Genomic DNA, 21,757 nt, shown 5'->3' with positions numbered 1-21,757 from the left:
AGGAAGCATCAATAGAAGATGGAAGGACTACACAGAGTCACTTTATGAAAAAGAATTGGCCAACATTCAACTATTTCAGGAGGTAGAATATGACGAAGAACCGATGGCACTGAAAAAGAAGTCCAAGTTACACTGAAGGCACTGGAGAAAAACAAGGCTCCAGGAATTGACAGAGTATCAATTGAGATGTTTCATTAAACGGTTGCATCACTGCAATGCCAAGATATTTGGAAGACAGCTACCTGTCTAACCTACTGGAAGAGATCCTTTTTTGTGCCCATTCTGAAGAAAGGTGATCTAACAGAATGTGGAAATTATCAAACAATATCATCAATATTGCACACAAGTAAAATTTTGCTGAAGATAATTAAAAAATAATTGCAGAAGTACATTGACAGGGAAATCCTATAAATTCAAGCTGGATTTAGAAGAAGATGTGGAATGAGGGATATCATTGCTAATGTCAGATGTATCTTGACTGAAAGCAGAGAATACCAGAAAGATGTTTACCTGTGTTTTATTGACTGTGAAAGGCATTCAACTGTGTAGATCATAACAAACAATGGATAATATTGTAAAGAATGGAGATTTCAGAATAATTAATTGAGCTCATGCAGACCAAGAGGCAGTCTTTTGAACAGAACAGGGTGATACTGCATGAAAAGGTTTGTGTCAGAGTTCTATCTAAAAAAAAAAAAAAAGAAAAGGTTTGTGTCAGAGTTCTATCTACACCATACTTATTCAGTCTGTATACTGAGCCAAGAATCTGAGAACCTGGGCAACATGAAGAAGAACTTGGCATCAAGATTGGAGGAAGGGTCATTAACAGCCTGCTATATGCTGACTTACTGGTGAGGATCAAAGACTATAAACTTCAGTATGGGTTGCATCTCAACATAAAGAAAAAAAATTTTTTTTCACAACCATACAAATAAGCAACCTCATTTTAAACAGAAAAAATATTGTAGATGTCAAGGATTTCATTTTACTTGGATCCACAATCTATGTTCGTGGAAGTAGCAGTCAAGTAATGTTATTTTTGGTAATGCTCAACATTAACACATCAAGAATGGCAGGAAATACCGGTGAAGACCCCACGTGCCCGTGAACTAACCCTCTCTTGTTCCCCTTAGGACCATTGTGCCCCTTAGGACCATCTATATGAGCACCTCAGGTCTGTCCCAACATCTGTCTTCTATTTCCATTCTGTGCTGGGAACATTCTCCATTCTCACTGCATCCTCCTCTAGTTAACTCCCTTTTAGGACCTCCCAGACCCTACCTGCAAGAAGCTTCTTAAGGAAGGGATGCACACTAGATGCCCCAGTACCTTACCATACACATATACTAGTCACACTGTGACTGCAAGTTCTTCCCTAGTGGTGACCACTACTGACAGACTGAGTAAATCAATGCATCAAATTGTGGATGGTAACTTAAAAGTTTGGTTCATCGAAAGTCTAGCAGCTATATCAAGGATTTACATGTCTTAGAGCCCGTTTGCTAACAAACTAAAGAACTATTCATATTGTAAATATCTTGAAGTTGTAGTTCTATTAGATTTCAAACAGGTTAGTGGAAGAGAGAAGTTCTTTGAGTGATGAAAATGGTTTGCATTCCACTACTAACCTAAAGGTTGGCTATTAGAACCCACCCAGCATTGCTGCAGAAGAAAGGCCTGGAAATCTGTTTCCCTGCATAAAGATTATAGACATGAAAACCCTATGGTGCATAAGACATGTGGTCTCCATCAGTCAAACTCAATTCCATTGCAATAGGTTAGGTCATTCTAGAGTGCAACCAGGTTTGAGAACTGCTCTATATAAAATTTAAAGTGGGGTGAGATATTTTCTTGACATCAATGATGCCCGATTATGCTGAAAAGTGTAAGTGTCCCCTTTCTTTATTCTGCTTCTTGTAATCCTGACTATGTGGTATTTCTGCCTCTCTTATTAAAATGATTTAATCTGTCTATTCCCAGCTCCTCAACTCATTCACTCTATCTTCTCATCCTTGAGTAAAACCCTTACCTCAGGTTCTTTGGTAATTTCTCAGAAAGCTTAATGCAGGCTCACAATTTGCAGAGCGTTTAATGTACTTTTTTTTGCTCACATTTCTCAACCTCAAAAGGAAAATTTCCATTTTCAGCAGATACACTTTACCTGCTACAATACTTTTCTTATTCAAGGAACAGAAAGTCAAGACTTCCAGGAAATCATTGTAATTTGCAGTAAGGCAAGCCAGATTTACATTCTTGTGCATTAAACTTATAATTCTTGTGTAGCTATTATATGGTGAACCCAGTGAGATGTTAGTCATCATTGTCACAAAGATCATCAAACCTGATGAGATTCTGTTCTCTCTGCAAAAACTAAGATTCCAATTATCCTTGACAGAATATACATGGGATGGTTTTCAGCTCTAAATAAAATACACCTTCAAAAATTACCTTAAATACTTTAGTGATTGGTTTTAATTCAAATAAGGTACAAATATTCTTTGGTTACTTTGGCCTGGAAAGCAACTCCTGAAAAATATCAGCTCACCTGAGTTGGTTGCAGAATCTATTTGAAGACAGTCTACATCCGTGGTATGAGACACATAGTTCACAAAAGCACTAGATTTAACAAAGACTTTTGATATTCAGGTAGGTGAATATCTTGGAAGAATTTACAAATAAGGAAGCTTTAATTGAGCATCTACTGTCTTGTGGAGGTGTAAAAGATGACAACCAACCCTTTGGAAGGATCTAGACAAAAAAGACAAAATACATAAAATATGAAAAGAGTAATGAGCTACACTGGAGATTCTGAGAAAGGTCAGTGAGGACTAGAATCATGTGAAAAAGTGTCTGAGGAGGTAGGAACTGAGGTAGACATGGAAGATTGTGTAAGATTAAATAAATAGAAATAAGTAGTACATTTGTATGATTTCACTAATACAAAGTATGCTGAGCAAATAATCCAAGAAGCTGGAGTATATGAAGAAGAATGGGACATCAGGATTAGACGATGACTCATTAACAACCTGTGTTATGCAGATGACACAACGTTGCATGCTGAAAGTGAAGAGGACTTTAAACCACTAAACCACTTACTGATGAAGATCAAAGACCGCATCCTTCAGCATGGATCATTCCTCAACATAAAGAAAACACAAATCCTCACAACTGGACCAATAAGCAACATCATGATAAACAGAGAAAAGATTGAAATTGTCAAGGATTTCATTTTACTTGGATCCATAATCAATAACCAGGGAAGCAGCAAGCAGTCAGGGAATCAAAGGATGTATTGTCGTGGGCAAACCTGATACAAAAGACTTCTTTAAAGTGTTAAAAACCAAAGATGTTACCTTGAAGACTAAGGTGCACCTGATGGAAGCTATGGTGTTTTCAATTGCCTCATATACACATGGAAGCTGGACAATGAATAAGGAAGACAGAAAAATAAATGATGCCTTTAAATTATGGTGTTGGCAAAGAGTATTGAATATACCATGGACTGACAAAAGAAGGAACAAATCTGTCTCAGAAGAGAAGTACGACCAGAATGCTCCTTACAAGCAAGGATGGCAAGACTATGTCTCTCATACTCTGGACATGTTATCAAGAGGGATCAGTCCCTGGAGAAGGACACCATGCTTGATGGAGGATCAGTGAAAAAGAGGAAGACCTTCAACAAGATGGATTGACACAGTGGCTGCAACAATGGGCTCAAGCATAACAAAGACCAGGAGAATTTAGCAGGACTGGGTAGTGTTTCTTTCTTTTGTACATGGGAGCTAGATGAATGGGAACTGACTCAACAGCACCTAGCAACAACAAAAACAATAGAATAGACAAAGGTATAGAGGTCAGAGTTTAATGATGATTACCAGAGGCAAGGGGGCAGAGAATGGGGAGAATCATTTTTTTGGTAATATAGAGTATTTGCTAATGGGAATGGAAAATTTGGCTGTGGATATTGGAGATGGTTGCACAATATGATTGAAATAGATTGCTTTTCTTGAATTGTACACCTGAAACATGTTAAATTGAAAATGTATTGTTCTTTATGTTTTTACAATAGAAAAAATTTAAAAAAGAAAAGTGCATTTTAGATAAGGGGAGCAAGGTGCCTGAGGGAGTGGTGGCAGGGATGTGCAGTGTCTAAAAGGATGATCAGACAGGCTTGGATGTGTGACCTTGAATTAGTTACTTAATAGTCTGAGCCTCGGTTTGCTCATGTGCTCAATGGGGACAATAAGAATAAGCCAATCAGAAAAACTCATAAGTTTGCTCTGAGAATTAAATGACATCAATTCTTCGGAGAGTGCCTAGGATTAAAAAAAAAAAAAAAAAAAACTAGGATAGAGGGCATTTAATAAAAGCAGCATTATTATTATCATAATTATTATATTTCTTCTTCCATTTATTTTATTGTTGTACATATATAGGTATCGGAGCATGTGTCAGTTCTACAATCTTCACACATACAGTTCTGTGACATTAATTATGATCAGTCATCATGTTGTCCAACCATCACCATGTTATTTTCTCATGCGGTCAAGAGGAAGTATAAAACAAGAAAAAAAGGGGAACTAACTACTGGCTATAGAACATGGTTAGATTATGGAACTCTTTAACTTTGAGGAGCTGGAATAATAAAAAAATCATTCAAAGTTTCAGAAAGATATGTAAGGGAATGAAAAAGATACTCAAAGAGGTTTGGCCCAGAAGGAAGGGTAGGATTGTATTTATGGGAGGTAGAGAGACAGCCTAACTTTCTATTACTGGCCAAGTTATTGATTTCAAGACATCCTTTCATGTAGGAATAACCAACTGAAATATCATGTCCACCAAAAAATGGATTTGGACAAAAATGGTTGACTTTTCTTGTTTCACTTGTTGAAAGTTATAAAAGTCAATTCTCAGTTATTCTTAAAAAGAAAAAATGGTTTGTTAATGACGTAATGACATACTGTGGCACCTGCCAACAACAATGACATACTAATTAGGGAACTGAGCATGTGTCTTGTACAAACCCCTTTTAGCACGGGAAGGAAGGAAGGAAGGAAGGAAGGAAGGAAGGAAGGAAGGAAGGAAGGAAGGAAGGAAGGAAGGAAGGAAGGAAGGAAGGAAGGAAGGAAGGAAGGAAGGAAGGAAGGAAGGAAGGAAGGAAGGAAGGAAGGAAGGAAGGAAGGAAGGAAGGAAGGAAGGAAGGAAGGAAGGAAGGAAGGAAGGAAGGAAGGAAGGAAAAGAGGGAGAGTGAAGAAGGGAAAGAGAAAAGCAAGTAAGGATGAAGTTTACTTAATTTGGAGTCTTTTTTTTTAAGTTTAGAAAATGTAATATATATAATCCCAGTAATTAATACATGGGTTTTAGTCAGAGAAACTTGCATTGAAATTCTGACTCAGCCCCTTACTAGCCTTGTGTCTTTGGGCAAGTGATTTGAGGTCTTGAAGCCTGGATCCTCATTTGTAATATAGGACTAACATAGAGATACTGTGAGAATTTCTAGGACAGACATTATAAACTACTTTTTATAAGGCCTGAGGCAGGATAAGCCCTTGTTATTAATATAGTATCTCATTATTATTCATTAACAGTATGGGACAGGTCAAAGCCCTTGGATGTTCACTTCTAGATAAATTTATTTAGATACAAGTTCCTTAAATTTGCAAAGGGTCAAACTGCATGACATAGGCCTTCTGACAGAACAACTATCAGCCTCAAAAGTAACCTTTAAACTATTTTCCAGACCACTGGAGTCTAGCCATATAATATTTGGCTTCTAAGTTCTGGAATGATTGTCATCTCTGCTGAGAGTTCCTGCCTGCAAAATTGGAGACAAGGAACACCAGTTACAAAGTGAGCAGATTAGGGTGACTCCTAATCTTAGATGAGTGATGTCCTACAAAAGAGGAGAGAGACACAGACAGAAGGAAAACAGCCAGAGTTATGACAGAGTTATGATGCAGCTGCAAGCCAAGGAATGCTTAAGGTTACTAGAAGCTGAGAGAGACAAGAAAGGATCTCCCCTAGAGCCTTCAGAGAGTACATGGCCCAGCTGACACCCTGAGTTAGAACTTACAGCCTACATACAGAATTGTCAAACACTAAGTTTCTGTTGTTTAAAGTCACACTCTTTGTGGTGTTTAGTTAAGGCAGCACTAGGAAACTACTACAATGCACTATGATGTAGATGAATTAGCCCAAGTGCTTTGGAACTAGTAACACCTACCTCACGGGGTATCCTGTTATGAGTCACATGGATAACAAGATAACAAGAGACAGAAACTGTGGTGGAGAGATGTGGAGATCTATCTTGACCCAAACTAATGTTCTCCCTCCATATACTAAAGAAAAACTAAAAGGGAGCCAGGCAGAGTCTGTGTTCTAAAAGAGGGTATGACCTATTAGCAGGAATGTACCCACAGAGCACCAAATGAGGCAGAGAAAAATATTTATACAATAAGATCCCAAATAAAAAGCTGGGAGTGGGGAGCAGTGGTTCAAGAAAGAAGAGGATACATTGCTTGGAGCAATCAGGAGAGATTTCATGGGGGAAGTTGCTTTCGAAATGCACTTAATGCATTTTGTTGGGAATAGGCATAGGGGAGGAGCATTCCAGAAGGCTAGAGTAACATGAGGGGAAATGTGCAGGTGAGTAACAGAACTAAAAATTGTAGAATTTGGCTGGAGCATAAGTTGTGAACATTGGAAGAATGGGACTTCCTATAAGGTCAGATTGAACACTCATTTTAGTAGTTCATTCTGTTGATGAAAAAGAGTTTTCTAAGGGTTCTTCTTTAGCAAGAGAAGCAATGAGATAAGGATTGCGCTGTAGTAAGATTAATCTAGCACTTTTATAAAAAGGAGTGGGTTAAGCGGAGACCGGAGGCTGGAAGACAGATCAGAAGGCCTATTAACGATCTGAATGAGGATAGGGGAGGGATGACAATAAGGAGGGCGTGGCCACAACTGTCCGTCTTTACCAATCTTCCCCTGCACAGTTCTTGGCAGTAAATTGTTACTCCTTGTGAAAGGATAGAAGCAAGAGAAAGAGAGACAAAATGTGAGCAGAGGAAAAAGAGAGGGAAAGTAGGAGTGAAAATATTAGAGACATTGCCCACTAGGACTTCAGAAACTTGTGTGCAATATCCTCAATTCATAATTCTCAGGCACCCACCCGCCTCTGCTCAAAAAAAAAAAAAAAAAATGAGTGCATGTAAAAACTGATGAGACCCAAGTAAGATCTGTAGTTTAATTAACTGTATTGTACCAGTGTCAATTGGTTTTGATAATGTACTATAGTTATAAAAAAAATATATTAATATTGGAAAAGGTGGATGAAAGGAACACAAGACTTCTCAGTATACTTTTTGTAACTACTTGTGAGTCCACAATTAGTTCAATACAAAAGCTTAAAAAAAAAATCAATGCAAGTTGCAAAATAATTTCATCCCCTTGTTCTCTTAGGCATCTCTCCTACTTAGTCTCTTTGGCAATTTAACAGGCTCGGTTAGAACAGGGTGACCTGTGGGCTAGGCTGGCTTGATTAGGGACCAGAGTGTCAGGGACGTGTTCCTTAATCTCTGATTTTCCTCAAAAAATATTTTCCCCCTAATCTCCAAAAAAATTTGCTATGTATTCTAGATATATCAAAGCTTACAAGTTTTCTATTTCAAAACCTATTTTAGTCCATGACCTAGTCTATCAAAAAAGCTAAAACAAACAAAAAAACTTTGTATTCAAATTTTCTTTGAATTTCTTGCATTTGAGAGTTATTCAAATGACAAATTTACTATGCCTTACTCTTTGGTCCACACAAGACCCAATTCAATTATTTTCTATCTGTACTTATTACTATAAAATAGGCTAGGTTCTGGGTAAAAAAAAAAAAAAAAGGTACTCATTCTTAAACGGACACTTTTCTAAAACTTTTGAAATAAAAATACTATAATTAAATAATTGAGTTATTATTCTGAAAGAGCTTCTCATTTTTTTTTCTCAGTATATTCAGAATAAAAGACGAGTAAGAACAGAAAACTGTAGGATATTAACATAATTCAGTAGCTGACATATTTCATCATTTAGTTTGACACTCAGATGGGAGGCTTCTATGTATTATTTTAATTTTTAAAGAAACACCCACACCAGGTATATCTTTCTCTACAACTAATTTATGACACCTTTTTTTTAGTCAACTAGTGGATGCCTACTACAGCTTTTCTTATTTATATTTTTCTTTCTCTGTATAATTCCCCCATACTTATTTCTTCATTTTCTTACTGTCATTGATTGAATTATGTCCCCCCAGAAATGTGTGCATTAACTTGGTTGGACCATGATTCCCAGTATTCTGTGATTGTCTTCCATTTTGTGATTGTAATTTTACGTTAAAGAAGATTGGGGTTGGATTGTAGCACCCTTACCAGGTCACATCCCTGATCCAATGTAAAGGGAGTTTCTTACAAGAGATAAAAGGAAAGGGAAGCAAGCAGAGAGCTGGGGACCTCATACCACCAAGAAAACAGTACCAGGAGCAGAGAGTGTCCTTTGGACCTGGGGCCCCTGCACCTGAGAAGCTCCTTGACCAGGGGAAGATTGAGGACAAGGACCTTCCTGCAAAGCTGACAGAGAGAGAAATCCTTCTCCTGGAACTGACACCTTGAATTTGGACTTTTAGCCCACTTTACTGTGAGAAAATAAATTTCTCTTCATTAAAGCCAACCACTTGTGGTATTACTGTTATGGTAGGACTAGATAACTAAGACTTTTACCTTAAGAGTTTTTATAATGTTTTTATTCTGAATACTGGATGCAAAAAAATCAGTCTTTCTAGGAAAAAGGCTCTGTCCATTTCTGAGTGTATTTTAAGAGGTTTACATAGGCCATGTGAAAGAACCAGGAGAGCACAAGTGAAGTTCCATTTCACTTGAACTTCAAAACCCAAATGTAGACAACAGTCCAAAATGAATGAGTACTAGATTTACTCACAATGTTTATACTGTGGAAGGAAAGCAAATTATAGTCCCTACTTTTAAGTTTTCAAAATACATCTATGAAAATAATCCCATCCAGCATTTGTGTAACACTACTGTTACCAAAATGTTTTCATTCAAATCAACCCATTGGACCACAAAAATCCAGAGACCATTCTCAACAGTGGTTATCTATGAAAATTTAAGATTGCCGAAGACTAATTTTTTAAGGAATACATGTCTATAATATATAATTAATACAGATTAAAACGATATCTGATGCTCTTCCCAATCATACTGGACAACAATATACATAAATCCATACCATTTCTACACCACTATACACACACAGGAAACCTTGGTGGTGTAGTGGTTAAGTGCTATGGCTGCTAACCAAAGGGTCGGCAGTTCAAATCCACCGGGCTCTCCTTGGAAACTCTATGAGGCAGTTCTACTCTGTCCTATAGGGTCGCTATAGGGTCACTATGAGTCGGAATCGACTCGACGGCACTGGGTTTGTTTTTTTGGGGGGTTATGCACACACACAGAATACATTAGTGTGTCACTAACCCTGAAATAAAGACTCAGAGAAAGGCTCAGATTACAGGGAAGAATCACAAGGATTTTCCATTCTGTCTCTGACACTATTCACTCTAGCCAAGTCATACATCTCAACCCCATTAGCCAATAACATCCTGGCCCTAGTCCTTTGACCTTTTCTTTGCCTGCCTCAGAACCCTTGGCTTCACAGCACTCTAATCAAAAGAACTCGCTGTCTACAAGTAGTCTGTTGTATTTGAACCTTGGCATCTCCCCACAGTCCTTAGCATGGCACGGAGTTCTGTGGTAATTCTTCCCCCAGCTCCAGCTTTGGGAAAGGAGCCCTATCTCTGAGCCCATCTGTTCTGTTAATGATAGCTCGGGACATGGTGCCTAGCAGTGTGGGTAAATTGTGACAAAGAAAAATCTGTCAGAAACCTAGTAAATATGCAGTGAGGACTGAGAATGCCTCCTAGTGGACAGAGGATGAAACAGTACAATGATGTCATTTATGTGAAAGAAATTTAGGATCCAAAGAAGACAGAATAGAAGGAAGGCACTGCCTGATACAGATTTTGTACATCGGATTCAATACAAACGTATTTCAGTCTAAGAATTAAAGGGAGGCTTAGGGTTCTTCATGAGAAAAGGGAAAGGGAAAACAACATACATAATGTGTCACTCACAAAGGAGCCCTAGTGGCGCAATGATTGGACTGCTAACTAAAAGGTCAGCAGTTGGAACCCACCAGCCGCTCTGTGGGAGACAAGAACCGGCAATTTGCTCCCTTAAGGATTACAGGCTAGAAAACCCTTTGAGGTAGTTTTACTCCATCTCATACAGTTGCTATGAATTGGAATTGACTCTACAGAACACAACAACAATCTCACAAATAGGGGAAATCTGGAAAAAAGAGTGGGTGTTGCTTTTGCAGATAAAACATGAGGCAGGGGATGCATCCTGATATGATAACTCCCCAAGTATCAGGAAATCCTCAAACATTGTCTGTGTCATGCTGAGAAGTCTACCCTTTAGGGGACACTGGCCTAGGGCAGATTAGTTTGTTGGCAGTCTGGTCTCCTGCTGGTCTGCTCAAATACACACTGAGTTCTGACTGATACATAGATAATTTTTAGCCATCTAATATACTGAATTGAATGCATGTAGGATTAAAATGGGAGCCCTTCTAGTAATTCTCTGTGAATTCATCATTCCAAAGTATTTTGGAGCCTCTTTCATGAGCCATGCACTTTGCTCTGTAGATAACAGGCACTAAAAGAATAAGGACAATTGCTAATAATTAAGCAGGGCAGAAGCAAATAAGGGCTTTTGCCAATACTGGAGCTTAAATTTCTTATATGGGGCCCTGAAAAGAGACCATCTGGCAATAGGTGTTGACAACAGTTTGAAAAGACAAGACTAGAGTGACCGGGCTTTCTGGAAATGAAGTGTAATTTCTGAATAAAATTTTATAAAATTAATGGGGTGTAACCAAATATATTCCATGTATAAAAGGTCAGAAACGTTTTCTAAATTGTTATTTACAGGAGCCACTTTGAATAATCTACATATTCAAATTACCTCTAAACCCTAAACCAAAGCTAAAACCTTAAGAAATCTAGATTTGTGTCTTTTCTACATGTTTACTGCCATTAGTTTATAATTAAATTAATAGCATTCAATTTCCACTTTACCTAACAATCTTTTTTCACACCTGGGAGACTTTGATTTAACTCATTGTGAAAATTCTAAGAAACTCACTAGTTTTCAGTTTTTAAAAATAAGTATAAATAAGTTATTTAAGTATCCTAGGTTTCCCAACTTGCTTAGGAAATACTCAAAAGGACAATGTGAACAGAAAAAAGTTTCTGAATGATTTCAAATGCTTAAGATGTTTCAGGGGATGAAAGTGGTAACATACATTACATTTAAATCACTTCAATGAGAAGAGAGAAAAAAGAACAGGTAAGATGATCACATCTTACCATTAGGAAAAATCTCCCAACAATATTTGACAATGCACACGTTTCCTCTGGCCAATGTATTTAATTTCCAGTTAGGAGAATTTAAATGCCCTCAAATAAAACTCACTTCAGGTCAGAAGCCATCTAAAAATGTTTCTCTAAATTTAATTTAATTAATGTTGAAGATAATATTACTCTTAAAGCAAATAGGGTCAGTACTGATAAATGAAAACAGAGTAATTTTCCTAAGACAAAAGAAAAATGCACTTTCTTTCATCCAGCTTATAAAATGATCTAACTCAAAATTGTGACTACATCAGCAAATCCATGGACCACATTAGAGTGCAACTATACCCTACAAAGGATCTTATAATGTTCTACCATATGGAATTGATTTGAGCAAAAAAGATTTTGCATGACCACAATTTTTTATATTTCCTGGGTCACCATAATCCCATAGAATATATAGTAGTCCCAGAGGCATGTGCCAAAATCTCCAAGATGCTGAATATGGACATTGGGAAATGAGACTCTTTCAGTTGAGATTTGCATTATTCGATCACCTCCCCATCCCTAAATTCATGTAGAAAAAAAAAAGAAGAAGTATTTCTAGAGCAAAGGATGAAGCTGAATTTGATACTTTCTTTTGCTGCAGGTATTCCATAGTTCAACAAGAAACCATCTTGGCATTTTCACAATTCACATGTTTTCTCCAAGTCTAACCAGTTGATAAATAGTGGTTGAGTCTACTGTGTGGGCCTATAGAAAATGGTCCCTGCCTTTGCTAGGCTGGAGGTCTAACTGGACAAAAATAGATAGACCATAAATAATTACTCACTTGGGAGCTTGGACTGCGGGTTCCAGGGGACTGAGAGAAAAGGGAGATGCTTGGAGCTGGACAGTGCATTGAACAAGGCAGGTGGCCCATGTAGAGTATGACACAGGTCCCTGGGAGACAGAGTGTGTTCAGGCCCCATATCTATCTCTTTCTTGCAGAGTAATGTTAGACTAGCTACTCCCTGAGAGGCATCGCCGGTTCAATGATACAATTCTCACCCTCCATGCAGAAGACCTGGGTTCAAATCTTAGGTGATACACCTCATGTGGAACCACCACCTGTCCGTCAGTGGAAGCTTATGTGTTGAATGATGCTGAACAGGCTTCAGCAGAACTTCCAGGCTAAACAAGATTAGGAAGAAACAACTTGTGGCCTACTTCTGAAAATCAGCCAATAAAAATTCTATGGATTACAATGATAACATTGGCAAAAGATCAGGGGGATGGGGCAGGAGCAGACAGATTTACATTCCATTGTGAACGGGGTTGCCAAATGTCAGGGGCCTACTAAAGGCAGCTAATAGCAACAACAACGTCATTTCTCCAAGCCTCTGTGTCTTTGACTTTATAATGGCATTAGAACAGTAGCCTCACAGGGTTATCATGAAGATGGCTTATTAGCACAGTGCTGGGCACATAGTTGTCAGCTATTACTTTAGTCGGGAGGTAGAATTAATCAAGGTTTTAACTAATGGTTAGGATTTAGGTAGTATGAGAGGAGAAGATTTTCCAGAATGGGAGAAACATGTGAACAAACCCAGAGGCAGAAATGATATGTAGTGTAGAGCTAAGCTTTACCGAAATTTTCAAACTTTATACCAACTTGTGCTAAGAAGATACCCAGCCTCATATAATGACTATTTTGTGTATTTAACCAGAAGAACACAGATCCCCAATTCTGTTCCCTTGCAGATTCTGACTCAGTAGGTCTAGGCAGAGAAATATAGCCAGAATGCTCCTTAGAAGTGAACATTCTTAGAAAATTTCAAAGCGTGGCTTGAGAAGACAAAGTATATAATGTTATTTGCAAAGGCCTAAAAATAGGAAGCAAAAGGGAAGAAGGTGCTCAGCATTTCTCAAGCTGAAAGACCATTATCATTACCATTACCATTACCATTACCATTACCATTACCATTACCATTACCATTACCATTACCATTACCATTACCATTACCATTACCATTACCATTACCATTACCATTACCATTACCATTACCATTACTATTGTCTTCGAGTTGATTCTGACTCATAGTGACCCTATAGGTCACAGTAGAACTGCCCCATAGAGTTTCCAAAGAGAGCCTGGTAGATTTGAACTGCCAACCTTTTGGTTAGCAGCTGTAGCACTTAACCACTATGCCACCAGGGTTTCCCAAGCTGAAAGAATTGAAGAAAAAATCCAACCCTTGAATTGCAATATTGAAGGATTCTACAGGGAAAATATTAAACAATGCAGGAAGCATCAAAAGAAGATAGAAGAAATACACAGGGTCACTATACCAAAAAGAATTGGTCAACGTTTAAACATTTAAGGAGGTAGCATAACAAATTATGTGTAACAAATTACGGAGAATGTTGCAAAGAATGGAATTTCAGAACGCTTAATTTGTGTTCTTGCAAAACCTGTACATAGACCAACAGTTTGAACAAAACAAGGTGATACGGCATGGTTTAAAGTCAGGAAAGGTATGCGTCGGGATTATAGACTTTCACCATACTTATTCAATCTGTATGCTGGGCAAATAATCTAAGAAGCTGACTATATGAAGAAGAATGTGACACCAGGTTTGGAGGTAGACTAATTAACAACCTGAGATATGGAGATGAAACAACCTTGCTTGCTGCAAATAAAGAGGACTTAAAGCACTTACTGATAAAGATCAAAGACTATAGCCTTCAGTATGGATTGCAACTCAACATAAAGAAAACAAAAATCCTCACAAATGGACCGATAAGCAACATCATGATAAACTGAGAAAAGATTGAAGTTGTCAAGGATTTCATTTTAGTTGGATCCACAATAAAAACCCATGGAAACAACATTTGAGAAATCAAACAACACATTGCATTGGGCAAATCTACTGTAAAAGATCTCTTTACAATGTTAAAAAGCAAAGATGTAACTTCAAGACTAAGGTGCACCTGACCCATGCCATGGTATTTTCCATTGCCTCATACATATGTGAAAGATGGACAGTGGATAAGGAAGACCAAAGAAGAATTGATGCCTTTACATTAGCAAAGAATACTGGCAAAGAATACTGAATATACAATGGGCTGCCAGAAGAATGAACAAATTTGTCTTGGAAGAAGTACAGCCACAATGCTCCTTGTAAGTAAAGATGGCAAAACTTCGCCTTAAGTATGTTATCGGGAGAGACCAGTCTCTGGAGAAAGACATCATGCTTGATAAAATAGAGGGTCAGAAAAAAGAGGAAGACCCTCAAAGAGATGTACTGACACAGTGGCTGCAATAATGGGCCCATGCACAACATTGTGAGGATGGCACAGGACTGGGCTTTCAGTTGTATGTAGGATCACTATGAGTCGAAATCTGTTGATGGGACCTAATAACAACAAAAACATTCCAACTTGCACTAAGAAGATATGAAATCTCATATAATGACTATTTTGTGTATTTAACCAGAGGAAGAATACAGATAACCAATTCTGTTCTCCTGTAGGTGGTCTAGGGAGACAAATATAGCCAGAATATTCCTTAGAAGTGAGTATGATGAGACTTAGTCTTGCTTAGTTTGGACATGTCACCTAAAGGGACCAATCTCTGGAGAAGGACATTATGCTTGGTAAAACAGAGGGTCAGCATAAAAACGGAAGACCCTCGATAAGACAGATTGAGACAATGGCTGCATCAATGGGCTTAAACAGCAACAACTGTGAGGATGGTGCAGAACCAGGTAAAGTTTCATTCTGTTATACACAGGGTTACTATGTGTCGGACCCAATTCAATGGCTCCTAACAACAGCAATGGGAGAGACTCAGGAGTCTGTACATTAAAAAATACCACACATGTTTGGTTCAGGTGGAGTACACTAAGACTACCATTCATAGTCCCCTAGCTATTCTATGAGAGTGCTAACACATATTTTAACATAATTTTTGGACTTTAACTTTTTTTTTTTAAGTTTAAATAACTCAAGAAGAACTTTCATCACTATCATGGAAACCTCTAGTCCAGAACTTAATAAAGTCATCGTTATTCAAGGGGTGGGGGAAAGAAATCTAAACATGAAAACATTTTTGCTCAGTCTCTGAAATATTTCAATACCATTCTATGCTTTAGTAGTTCAAATCCTGTAGAAAAACTCACTATGTTTTAGCTCATGGAAATGGCAAAGCTTGTCTTCCTGTCCATCTCTCCTCTTTGGTTGCTCCCTCCTCCTCCTCCAGGGGCAAGTGTTTAAGGGTGCCCACTCTTTCCTGCCCTCTGATCTGCACTCCCACCGGATTTAAAAACATCCACACTGGCCTCAGCCACTCCTCTTAAATGATCAAGAAACTGGTAATATCAACAATTTCCAAAAGGAACCAAATGATTCAAGATCTCCCTTTCTTCCCAGATAAGTAGCATCAATGTAAGGAAATGACACTAATGGTGTAAATTCTAGTAAATACCAGACTCTATTTAGGCATAGACCATCTCATACACAAACCAATCCACTTACTTGAAATCCTTCCTAAACTTTTTGGAAGATTCTGGAATGTTCACATCACCACAATGTGACCTAAAGCCTCTTTCACTGCTTTTGAACATTCCCTGATATGAGTGGCTAGAGTTTTACTAACTACTTCATAGTACTCTAAGAACACGAAAAAGAAAGAAAAAAAAGTCAGTGCATTTAGTATGGTTTAATTGTAGTCATTTATAAAATATAATTCTTTCAAGTTTGCAATTACCTCTATTTTATAACACGACAAAGTTAAGAAACTGCAAAATTAAAACATTTTGCCAGAATGCCAAGAAAAGTCGCTAGTAAACAGACTTATAACCATGCTCTGCAAGTCCTGATCTATTAGTGAACTGGGACATGGTTTTACTCTTTAAAAAAGGTAGGGAGAGAAATGCCTCAATTTTACACCTTTCAGATTTATCAGACCAGATAAGATTCTATCAAGGCTACGGAAACCTGAAGGGCTTACCTTTGAAAAGTTCAATTATTAAAAGAAATACTACCTGAAATGTCTTTGTTTTCTGGGGGTGTTGGGGTGTTGCTTGTGCTTTTGGAAGAAAAATGTAAGTATTAATTTTATACTTTACTCATATTAATGGGGACATGTATGCAGAAGCCCAGATTGCCAGTCAAGAGTATTTATCCACCAGGAAAAACCCTAATGCCATTATTTATAAATGGTTTCTTCTAAAATCAGGTAGGAGGAGGGACAATTGAAAGGCAGCTTCAAATTGGGAAATTTTGTCCTTCAAAAATAAGAGCTTTTCTTTTAGTTCTTTGGAAATAGCGAAATTGTGAATTCTTTCACTATCAAATCCACAGCTAAGACTTATCACATCATTTCTACCCATTAAGAAGCTATGACCAATCATATTCACATATATACAGAACCCAAGTGGTGCAGTGGTTAAAAGCTTGGCTATTAACCGAAAGTTTGGCAGTTCTAATTCATCAGCCATTCTTTGCAAACCCTGTGGGACATTTCTACTCTGTCCTACAGGATCACCATGAGTCATAATAGACTTGATGGCAACGGGTTTGGTTTGGTCTTATACATACATATGCATATACATACCATAAACACAAAACACTGGCTGTCGAGTTGATTCCAACTCAAGATGACCCCATGTGTGTCTGAGTAGAAATGTACTCCATAGAGCCTTCAATGGCTGATTTTTCAGAAGTAGGTTGCCAGACCTTTGTTCTAAGTGCCTCTGTGGACTTGAACTTCCAAAACCTTTGGTTATCAGACAAACACATTGACTGTGCCACCCAGGGACTCCCATCTATAGATAGGCTCACCATAAAAATTAATTTTTGCTTGGATTGGTACACTGCTGCCCACTGCTGCAGCAAACAGTTTGGGGTGTTTCATTCTTGACCACACTGCAAGGGAGCCACCATAAGAACAGACAAAAGCAAACCACTTATTTTTGGTGAGTCCCATTTTCATTGCTATTTTAGTTTGAAAGTTGACAATGTTAGCTAAGGCTTGCCTGCCGCTGAGGTAGCAGAGGCCAGCAGTACTCAGATCTCCACAATTAAAGAATAAACATATTCTGTGACAACAATAAAGTGACAAATATGCAGTTTAACATCAGCTTGACTATAAAAAATGAATATTATAAAAATATGTTGAGTGCTTATATACCAGGTCCAAATTGAAATTGTAAGTAGCATAATCTGGGTGACAGTGACACAAAAATGCAGGAACTAGCAATAATTGCTACCATTTGTCTCATTTTAGTTAGTTTATTTCCTTTTGCCACCACTGTGAAGGAACTTCAAATGCCTGTCACCATCCATTTGGTGTCCTTTCTCCTAACTGAACCACAACTATCACATTATCACCCTGACTCAGAGAGGAGACCAGTTTTGAAAGGGCTATGGGGCAGTTCTACTCTGTCCTCTAGGGTCGCTATGAGTCGGAATTGACTCAATGGCACTGGGTTTATAGTTTTAACATGTCAGTGATTTAATGTCTCCAAGATATCAAGAAAACACATAGTTAATTGTAGTGATACTATTTTCCATTCTTTCTGTTTTACTGCTACATCTAGACAAAGTCCCATTCGAATACAACTTTCTCGGTCATAAGAAAACTAAGTAAAATTTTTGTTATTTACTTTTCAGTGTTTTTTTTTTTCCGTAACAAGCTTGCCTATAAACCTCAGATGTTTTTTATACTTACTGTTAAAAGAAAAAAATCTCCTTCTCGATGCTGCCTGATGCTATAACTAGCTGATTATGAATTTAAATGTAGACAAAACCATTGAATATTCACAAAGCAGAAACACAACGACCAGCAAATATATGAAACATTTAGCCCTTTATATTATCAAAGTCACACAAATGTGAGTATTTTTCCCCTCCTATTAAACTAGCGAGATTTATTTTCGTAGTCTGTATTTACTCAGAATTGGCATAAATATGATGAGGCAGGCTCTCTCCTGTACCACTTGTGGAAATATTGAGTGGTAGAATCTTTCTAGAAGCAATTTGTCCTCATGTAACAAGGGCTTCAAAAGGCAAAAAGTTTACCTTGGTTCAGCAATTCTACAACTGAGAAGCTACAGCAGAATCTATTAATTTTCCCCTTATATCCCCTCTCCTTTTTATCTTTAGGTAATGAAAGCCCTGGATTTCAGCTGGGCACACGACTGCCCTGAATAAACACTATATATTCCAGCCACCCTTCTAGCCAGATGTGGACTTAACTGATTAAGATCAAGCCAGTGGGGTGTAACTGGAAAACTGTAGGTAAGATTTATTGAAATATCCAAATGTAGAATTCCACTCATTTTCTAAGTACGAATTCTAGAGCAAATTTTCATATCCTCAGACCCTTCCCAAACTACTCAATCAGAGTCCAAATGCTATTGTAGGTTCTTTCTAACACTCTCTTACTGTGATGTACCACAGGAAATAATTTTGGATAGCTAAAAATATTTATATTATACTTATTTGCCATAACACAAGTTATTTCATTCTTAAGAAAGAATTTACTTCCTTAGAGAGATTAGTAAGTAAAGGCCAGACTTAAAAAAATATTTATAGGCTATTATAACATTATTAACACACACACAATCTAAGTTTCTAATGAAATGTGGAAGGATGGAATTACTAGAGTCTCACCTTGCTGCCAAAGGTTAAGTGACTTGGAATTCAAAAATCATATTTTGGAGTCACAGCTAGAAAGAAACGGATGAAACCTCCAGTAATTATTCATCTGTGATGATAAAAAGTACTAAGAATTATGACTTATTTAATAAAGGTATCACTTAACTGATACTAATCATATTCTTAGGGTTGTAAAAAGCAAGCCTTACTTCTTATTTTAATGAGGATAAAAAACATTGGCATTAAATTGGGTTTCCCACAACTTTCAGAAACACTTTTTAAACAATTCTCTTTGCTTGACTTCATATAATGATCAGTTTAGGATTTTAAGCAAGTAACACAAAAAATATATTTTTCTAGTGGAGGGAAAGAAATCAAAAAGAGTGGATGGTAAGAATAAACTATGGAGGCAGAACTAGGTCTCCTATTCTTGCTTTTTGCCCTACCACCACAGGCTGAAATTACATATGGCATCCAGTCACCTTTGATGAGTTGTTTTTACAAAATACAACTTGTCCCTGGGAAGAGTAATTCTCATGGTATAAAATTCCACTGGAGAAAAAAATTAATAGATATACTATTTTGCTTCAACATGTTCAGGAAAACAATGTTTCAACATGAAATTAGAGTATTTAAGAAATAGTTTTTTTTTAAGGAAATTTTGTACAATCTTTTTATGAAGAATGTTGCTCCTACCTCCAGCCTTCACCTACAGCTTTTCTTTCTTATTATCTAAATTTGCAAATATTGAGCTTCCTGAAAGAGGAACATCTTTAGAATTAACATTGCCTAAATTAAAAAGAGAGAGAACAGCAACAGCAATGAGAACAGCTAAAAAAAAAAAGAAAAAACCCTTAAATGTGCCATGTTGGTTGGCTGCATCCATGAAATCTCTGTTCCAGAACTAAGCGGAGGGCACCCAGTCTCTCAGCATATGTAATCCAGGTAAAATTCCTTGACATCCAGTGTCTACTGGCAGCCATTGACCCTCCAATCATCAGAAATACTGGCCCTCCAGGTATATAGAAGGCAGCATTAATGAAATATCTCTGTGAAAGTAAAAATGTTCTTTTAAGTGACTAACTCACCAAGCCTTGCAATTTGTTTGTGGTTTCTGATAACTGGGTGGCAGCAAAGGTTGATTTGTTGGATTTGGCTTATGGTCCTGAGATCCGATCTAAATCAGTGGCATTGCTCAAGTGACTCTACCTACACGTAGACAAATTTAGTTTTGATTTTGGTGGTAAAAGAGACAAAAGATAAAATTGACCATTTCAGCCATTTCAAGGGTACAATCCAGTGGCATAAATCACACAGTGTACGGCCATCACTAATTTGTTTACATTTTATGATAATATTTTGAATTCAAATTTAGAATGTGAGATTCTTATTTGATTTTACATTTGTAGGTTTTTTACTTTGGAAATTTGGGCTCCTAACAATATTCACATAATTATTATTTGCTTTATACCAATATATTTTTTTACACTTATACCAATAATATAGAGTAATACACACATTAGAACAACAATACCAATATTAAAAGGAACTCTTGTGGCATAATGGTAAAGCACTTGGCTGCTAACTGAAAGGTCAGTGGTTCAAACCCACCAGCTGCTCCTCAGGAGAAAAGATCTGGTGACCTTCTCCCACACAGATTACAGCCTAAGAAACACTACGGAGTATTTCTATTCAGTCCTATAGGGTCACCATGAGTTGGAATTAACACGGTGACACACAGAAACAACAATATTAAAAGTGATAGTATAACTACTGAAAACACTGATTTCTTTATAATTGTGTGTGTCCTTAGAAATTATCCCACAAGAGACATAAAATGGTATTAACTTTTTTATTCACTTAAAAAATTCTATCCGGTTAAGCTACAGACTTCATGGACAGTTAATTTCATTTCTTTCATCTTATTTTCAATTTTTGATTGTTTTATTGGAAACATTTACATGTTTCCAAAACTAAACCTGCAAATTATATTCACAGAAAACCGAGGTCATTACTGTTTCCTAAACCTTTTATCTCTCTCTCATTCTATGTAACCATTTTTACTAATTTTTTATTTATTCTTTCATCACTTTTTTTAAAATACCTGTCTATATATTTCATTTTTCTCTCTCTTTTTTTTTTTTTTTTTGCATTAGTTCATACTTGCTTTTTCTTTAATTGTGCTTTAGGTAAAAATTTACACAGCAAATTAGTTTCTTTTTCCACAATATATACACAAATTATTTTGTGACACTGATTGCAATCCCAGTGCTGTGTCAACACTCATCCACTCTCCACCCCAGGTTTCCCATTTATATCAGTCCATTTTTCCTGTCCCTTCATGCTTTCTCGTCATTGCTTGTGTGCAGGTGTTGTCCTTTCAGTAGTGTATAAATGATTGAACAAAGAAGTATATTTCTCATGTGTGTTATTGTTTGTTTTAGAGAACTGCCCAATCTTTAGGGGCACTAGTGTTTAAGTGTTTGACTGCACTTAAGTTTGGCAGTTGGAATCCACCAGCAGAATTGACTCAACAGCTTGGTTTGGTCTAATCTTTGCCTGAAGAGTCAATTTGGGAGTGACTTCAGTTCTGAGTTAAAAGAGTGTCTGGGGGCCATAGTCTGGGAGGTTATTCCA

At 37.3% G+C, this 21,757-nt stretch overlaps 1 long non-coding RNA gene across 1 annotated transcript in view; it reads left to right on the top strand.

Annotated features, from left to right (window-relative positions):
• Positions 1-20,990, top strand: part of LOC126078158 (uncharacterized) — a 38,559-nt gene extending 17,569 nt beyond the window's left edge. Inside the window, exon 3 of the long non-coding RNA XR_007517985.1 lies at positions 18,626-20,990. This is a non-coding gene — a long non-coding RNA (uncharacterized LOC126078158). The remainder of the gene's footprint in view (positions 1-18,625) is intronic.
• Positions 20,991-21,757: the final 767 nt, after the last annotated feature.

This window comes from Elephas maximus, chromosome 6 (genome assembly GCF_024166365.1).
Source record: "Elephas maximus indicus isolate mEleMax1 chromosome 6, mEleMax1 primary haplotype, whole genome shotgun sequence".
Classification (NCBI taxonomy): domain Eukaryota; kingdom Metazoa; phylum Chordata; class Mammalia; order Proboscidea; family Elephantidae; genus Elephas; species Elephas maximus.
The sequence above is the reverse complement of the archived record's forward strand: the minus strand, read 5'-3'. Positions and strand labels throughout refer to the sequence as shown.